The sequence below is a fragment of the Protopterus annectens genome, chromosome 7.part0 (assembly GCF_019279795.1).
Source record: "Protopterus annectens isolate FY-2018-M chromosome 7.part0, PAN1.0, whole genome shotgun sequence".
In the NCBI taxonomy this organism is placed as follows: domain Eukaryota; kingdom Metazoa; phylum Chordata; order Ceratodontiformes; family Protopteridae; genus Protopterus; species Protopterus annectens.
In genome coordinates this window covers 1,284,651,760-1,284,659,235 of record NC_056739.1, presented here as the reverse complement: position 1 = coordinate 1,284,659,235, position 7,476 = coordinate 1,284,651,760, and the positions used below count along the sequence as shown (strand labels likewise).

At 37.1% G+C, this 7,476-nt stretch overlaps 1 protein-coding gene across 2 annotated transcripts in view; it reads right to left on the bottom strand.

The window, feature by feature from the left end:
• FRMD4B (FERM domain containing 4B) overlaps nt 1-7,476 on the bottom strand; it is a 2,055,076-nt gene that overhangs the window by 39,672 nt on the left and 2,007,928 nt on the right. The window lies entirely within an intron of this gene.

Genomic DNA, 7,476 nt, shown 5'->3' with positions numbered 1-7,476 from the left:
TGCTGGAGGGATAGGTTCCTGACCCAGAGACTCTCCAGACTCTGGACTGCCCATACATGTCAAGCACAGCGCCTCTTTGGCCCTCTTCAAAAGGAACCTTGACAATTGGATGGGAGAAAGGAAATTCACCCCCGGGATCACGTCAGTCGCCCTGCTAGACAGGGGTCCAGGGAAGTAAATAGTGTGGGAAGGAATAGCCACGGAATTGTTATGGCTAGGCTTGTACAGGCCCTAGGGCCGATAGCCTAGTACCAACCTATGAACCTATGAATACATGTCTGCCCTTATAATTCCCCCTTTTCCATATCCTTCCTTTCTAGTGGCCTCTGTGGTTGTCCAAGTCCACAACCAAACTATGGCCACCAGCATCAGAAATGAAAATTTTATTACAACACCAAAGAATAAACTTCAATGAGTGTAGGAGAAAAGGACTTGGATGCATATATCTGATTATATGTTATGCAGTGGCAATCTGTTAGTTTCCCGGTGGCTGAAGATGGTGGAAACCAACAGAAAAATGGAAAATTATAATCAATGCATCTTAAAAGTTCTACAGACATATTGAGATCAGAGAACATTCCAAAAAGAGATTTTTATGCAGCTGGTAACTTTGCACCACACTCTGTAAAACAAGCAAGGCTTACAATCAGCATTTCAATTAATTATCAGAAAATCTCAATCTCAAGGCCAACCCGTGTTCCTATGAAACACACACACACACACACACACACACACACACACACACACACACACACACACACACACACACACACACACACACACACCTGTCATTTAGATGGAGAAATAAAGCAAATGCACTCACAGGTATTTAAAATAAATAAAGCACTGAGGGAATATATCAACAACAAACACCCAAAAGCGAACGTCACTTAGTAAAACAGCAAAAAAAGTCCCCAAACGAAGGAAACATTCAAAATAAAGGATGCAGATGAGTAAAAACTGAACAATTTTATTCCAATACTTGACAGTAATACGGTAAGCGCTTTCACAATAATTCAATATTGCTTCATCAGACCAGGAGTAACAACTAACATAAGTTAAAAATGAATACATATGCATAATGTGTATAACTTAACACATCACTACATAGCACAACTACATATAAATGCATATAAATACTTCTTATACTTATTGACCCTTCTTGACTTCAGAAAAGGTTTTAATGGGACACTGTCATTCAGACTGTGTCCCCTATGAGCACCCAAACGTAAGATCTACTGCAGTTCTATTGTTTCTGTTCTATTAATAATACCTCCCATTCTTATATTTTCACCCACTGAAAAGCGTTTTTGATGTTCAGATGATTTTTAAAAATAATGGTTGATTTATATAGTATAATGTTTGTAAATGTGTACACCATATTTATATTTATATGAGTTGTACATATATACTCACATCTAATTATTAGATATATTTTTAATTATATATGTACTTGATATGTGTGTGTTTTCATATATATTTATATTCTTTTTATATATTTTCTTATTTTCATTTTAATTATTTATATCATTATTCATTTACAGAATTTGTAAACAAACATGAATTATAAGGAAATTTGCTTTGAAGCTATAAATGGTATTGAAATGCATTGCACATTCAACCTTGAATAGAAATTAGTAACTTTGTCTTTAAATTGTAATTAATTTTGGTTTGCTGGCGTCTGAGTGGTTACTTTGAATTTTGAGGCCTAGCAATGTTACTTAAGGACTTATGTTAGTTGTTATTCCTGGTCTGATGAAGCAATATTGAATTATTGTGAAAGTGCTTACCTTATTACTGTCGAGTATTGGAATAAAATTGTTCGGTTTTTACTCATCTGCATCCTTTATTTTGAAAGTGTTTCCTTCGTTTGGGGACTTTTTTTGCTGAGGTAATATATCAACTTAAATAATAAAAGCCTGAAAAAATAGAAGAAACTAACTAGCTTTTCAGATGAACTGATAAAACTGCAAAAAATCAGAAGCTGAAATGAAGAAAAGGCTGGTTAAGTATGAGGCTTCTCAAGAACAGCAGTTTCAAAAAATAAAAGTTAGAAGACAGATCACACAGAGAAGCTGAGATTTTCTGCTGTATCTGAGAAACTGGAAGGAAAAGATGATTAATTTTATGAAAGTACAAATAAGCAGCTGGACAGGTGTTCCACAGCATAATTTGTTAATTAAAAGGGCACACTGTATGCATGTTCCAAACTTGGACACATGCAAAATATTTTTTTCCTGGAGGATCAAAAACATTTGATGCAAAATGGGTTATGGAAGAAATAAAAAAGTTTATTCAACAAAGAGTAAGACAACAAGAAAAAGGAAGACCCTGCTTCCTCTTTGTTTGACAACAAAGCCCATAGAGAGACAATGCCAGTGAAGTCTTTTTCACTGTTGAAAAGGAAAATCCTTGAGAGACAGAATAAAGAAAAGGAGTTGACTAGGTGAATCATGAGTACCTTGGACTTGAACGAGAGACTGGTGTTGGGAGATGGAGATGATCAGCAAGCAGACCAGCAGTACTGAAATCAGGGAATAAATGGGAATCTATAAAGTATTACTTCCAATGGCTATAGGGATAGATGTGAAATATGTCTTTTAAAGAAAAAGTGGTTTTGAAAGACTGGAATTTTGTCAACTTTGTTAAACGTCTGGGTGAACTGTAAAGCATATAGTCGATTTTATGTTACTAATGTTTAGAAAGACACCAAAGGGTTTGAATGACTGTAAGTAAAACATTTTTTTGTTCTTATTAATATTTGTAAAAAATAATTATGCAAATCACATGTTATACTGCAAAGCAGTTTTGTATAGTGTACACTAAGAGGTAAATATGAGGTGGTTGAGTCTTATCAGTGACTGTTGTTTATGTTAAAGATTTTAGTTGTAAGACATATAGTGTTTACAATGAAACAAGATAAGGAAAATTAGTTAGAAGCAAATTAAAGTTAATATAATGTTGTGATCTTGGGAGGCTAGCGTGGAGTGTAAAAATGCATTGATATATGTAGAATTAAGATAGCAATTTCCCCTGTTTTTACAAGGGTGGATATCTAGATTAATGTCCCTTATTTAAGCTACAGGCAATAGGTTTGAAAAATAAGACCAGATGATGAAAGGTATGGAAAATGGTAAGTTTCTTGCATCTGCAAAGTTATTAGTGTATATTTTCCATTAGTAAATGCTCTCAGAGGGAGACATTTGGCCAAGGGACATCTCAGCATTGTGTTCTAAGTGAAAGTTACAAACATTTTTAAATACATCTGCAAAGCTGTCAGCTGGTTTTTTTTTCTGTTTTTTTTTCATTGCTGATTGTTTTTAATCAGAGAAAAGCTGTCAGGTTTATGATTTTAATCTTCAGAATTCTGAGCACTCTGTTGAGAAAAATGTAACACTTAAAGGTACAGTGGCAATTAGTTCAGTGAAAAAAATAAAGTTTGAAACTAACTCTGTTACATGAATAAGAAAAGTAGCCTCCCCAGCAGTCTTAATACTCTAATGTATTTAATGGAACAGTCCACAATTTAGTTTACTGTCAGTGTACTTTTTCTTAGGGTTAAAACCTACTGTTCAGTGAAAGCATGCATGTTGATTTTCATTTCTAGGAGGGGAATAGACCTAACAAACAGACAGCAAATAGTGTAAGTGGGAACACAGGTTGTAGCATGCACTTTACCTTTGGTAATTTAATTTTAGATAAGGTAGTGCCCGTGGGTGCCACTGTTGATTTGAGGCAATTGCTCCTATCTGGAGGGGGTTATACTTTATTTGATGAAAATGAACATAGTTGTATGTGCTTGTTCTAACTTAAAAGGGGATTGGGGATTCTGAAAATGTATTTAATTTAAGTGGTTTAATTGAAGCAATAACTCTTGAAAACTGTGACATCAGTTCAAATGGAGATAAGAAGAAGCAATTGCTTAAAAGACCAGCCTGCCAAACATCAGAGTGTGGATGTAAGCCCTAGGTTGTAAATACATAGTCACATGTATAATACGTGAGAATAATATCTCTCTGTCATAATGGCTATTTTGTCCACATTAACATGAAATGTAAATGACCTTACAGGTATATACAAAAAGTAAACACTACTGAATTACATTAAGAAACAGAGGGTGCAAATAGCAAAGAAGAAGGAGTCACTTTTTGAAAAAAGTGAGCATGTGAGTTTGACAGATAAAGGATTTTGGGATGGAAATCCTGCAAAACATCAGAGACAAAGCAAAAGGAAGCAATAACACTAAGTGCTACAGGGTCTTCAATAGTGACAGAAGAGGAAAAAAGACAATAATGGTAGATTGTCATAGTAAGGGGCTATTTGCAAGGGGGAAGGATTAAGTTGGCATGATCATAGAGTCATAGGTGTTCACTAGAATAACGATCACAAAGGCATTTTTAGCCTAGCCACGAATCCCAAATCTCTGACAAATTCTGGTAGCCTTGATAAGTGTAAGCAGCAGCTTGGGAGATGAAACATTTACAAGCCAAGGCCTGGGAGATGAACTATTTACAGGCTGCCCGTGTCCATTAGATACATAGGTGCAAACCAGGAATGAATTTCCTGTTCCCCATCCAATTGTCCAAGTTACATTTGAACTGGGTTAGGGAGGAGCTCGGCTTTACATAAATGGGGAGTCTGTTCCAGAGACGGGGTAGTCCCTGGGATACATACCTGTCTCTCCAACAGGTCCTATTTATATCATTGGTAAGGTTTACGTCTTTAGAACGGCTACTTCTTGTGCTGTTTGTTTTACAGATAAGCAGGAGGTCCAACAGAGTACAGTTTGACAATGCCCTGTATGCCAGGCACTGATCTCCCCTCAACAGCCTGTAGGAGATAGAATACAGGGACAGAGCCTTGAGGTAGTCTGCATAGGACATGCTACTTATGCCCTGTATTTCTTTAGTCAGGAACCTCTGTGGACATTCCCGTTGCTGGATATGCCTGGTTAGGTACATATCAGAGGGAACATTGTACTCAATGATAGATCCGATGAATGTCGAATCCAGTGGAACAATGACTTACTTGGACCTAGATGCCATACCTGTGTTTATAAGTTGCGCAACACAGAATGACTTCTTCACTATTGTAGACATGTAACGGGCAAAGGCTAGATCACTGTCTATGTGCATCCCTAAGTCCCTGACTATTGGGTCAAGTATAAAGGGTCTGAAGTCAATATGATAGTTACATAGGGGTGGATGACTTCCTGAAGGATACTGTTAGGCATTTCTTGGCATTTAGTTTTAGTGCATGGCTCTGATATCAGTTGTTTGTCTGTGTCAGCCCTTCCTGGAGAACATTTTTATCACAGTGGGATTCAATGACAGCTCCTAATCTGCAATCTGCAAATTTAGTCAGCCACAGGCCGTTGACATTGGACTTAACTTCAGAGAAGTAAATGCCACAAAGGAGCAGTCCAGGACCAATCCCTGCGGGTCTCCACTTGTGCCCAGCCTCTTTGTAACGGTGGACTCCCTAATACTAACTTCTTGGGTCCTGTCTGCCAGCCAGTTGGCTATCCACCTGGTGACATAAGGGTTTGTACTTAATCTCTTTAGTTTGTCAATGCCTGTGTGCAGTATTGTGTCAAATGCTTTGGCCTGGTCAAGGTCAGCAGTGTGAACCATTTTGCCCTCATCCAGTGCTTTGGTAACCTTCCCAAAGAAATCCACCAAGCTGAGTAAGCATGACCTGCCCTTGATGAAACCAAACTGTGTTTGAATCCTGTGTCTGGAGGTTACTACATCATTATTGATCATTTTCATGATAATTCTTTCCATGGCATCGCCTATAAGACTAGTGAGCCATATGGAGCTGTAGTTTCCATGGTCTGTCCGTGGCCCACATTTGGACAAAGGGATGACTATTGCTGTTCTCCACTCATGAAGCGCAAAGCCTATTTGGAGGCTACAGTTAAATAGAAATTCCAGACGGCCTGACAGGTCATCATGTTTCATGCTATTTAGAAGGTATCCTGGGATATTGTCTAGGCCCATTGATGCAGTATTCTTGACCTTAGAGAGTGCACTAAGGACCTGTTCCCTAGTGATAGCAAGGAGAGTTATATTTGATGGTATTTCCCGAGGGAAGGATGAGGGGGAGAGTGGGGTAAAGCTTGAGCTGAATTTGTCAGCAAGTAGGTTTGCTACATCTTCTGGCTAAGTACAGATGGCTCCATTTACAATGAGCTCTGCACACAATTGTGTATTGCCTTTGAGGTTGCAGACATAGCTAAAGAATACCTTGTGGCTGTCCTTGGCTGAGGAGGCCAAATTTATCTCAGATTTGGCTTTGGTAGACTTTGTCTTCTGAGTTGTTTGTTTAGTTTGATGAGAGTGCTTTTTTCCTGCTGCATGCTGCACCTCCTAATTTTTGCCATGATTTTCTTCCTTCCTTTATACAGCCTTTTGATTTTGTGATTCCACCAGGGTAGCTTGTTTTTTTGAGATAGTTCTGTACTTCTTCCTGGAGGGTATAGCTGCATCTATGCAGCTATTAACATGTTTGTATTTATATTTCACCAAAACCTACTATTGTAGCATAAAGAACTGGTAGAAATAATCCGCTTTCAGCAGAGAAAATTAATTATGGATGGATACCGGAACCAGACTTGCAATAGTGAGGATGTAGTAGTGAGACCAAGAAGGGAAATATATTTCTGAAGAAATATGTGAAAATATGTGGTATGAAAGATGTGACTTCAATGGTAGGGAATCAGGCAGAAATGTAATAAGAATTCCATTAACATTACATGGATCAGCTATGTCAGAAGTAAAAGAACACTTAGGGATATCAGTTTCAAATAAACTAACCTTTAACAAGCATGTCAACAACATAATGACTAAAGCTTTGAGATAGACTTGTATGCTAAAACGTATAGCATTAAGGGATGAAAATAGTATGGTAATGTTATATATCACATACATAAAACCTTTATTGGAGTATAGCAACTTATGTATGCATGTTTACTTGTTTGCAACTCAATATGATTAAATCAGTACAAATAAAGTTTATCAAGCATTGAATATTTGTTATAAAGACAGATGTTTTAAACTAAAATTGTATTCATTACATTAAATGGGTTAAGGCCAATCTGTAACCAAATGTGATAGGTTATGTCGAGTACAAAAAATTGAAACTGGCTAGGCTTAAAATGGCCTGCAAGGGCAGCTAGCCTACTACTTAGCTTACACTACTTAAAATGTGAAGGTATATTGAATTTGTAGAGGAGTATTCATTCAATCACTAACACCTTTATTAACTTAAATGCTAAAGTTCTTCTAAACAAAACCATACTGAGAAGTACATTTATTACCCAGGCTACTCCAAGTATTTGGAATAACATCCCTCATTAAGTAAGATAATCAATTACAACTCTGTAACGTTTAAAACTCAGTTGGGTCTTTAGGTGAGTGATAAAGTTCATGATTCATGTTTTAAGGAATCAGTGTATTGAAATGGCCTTATGGC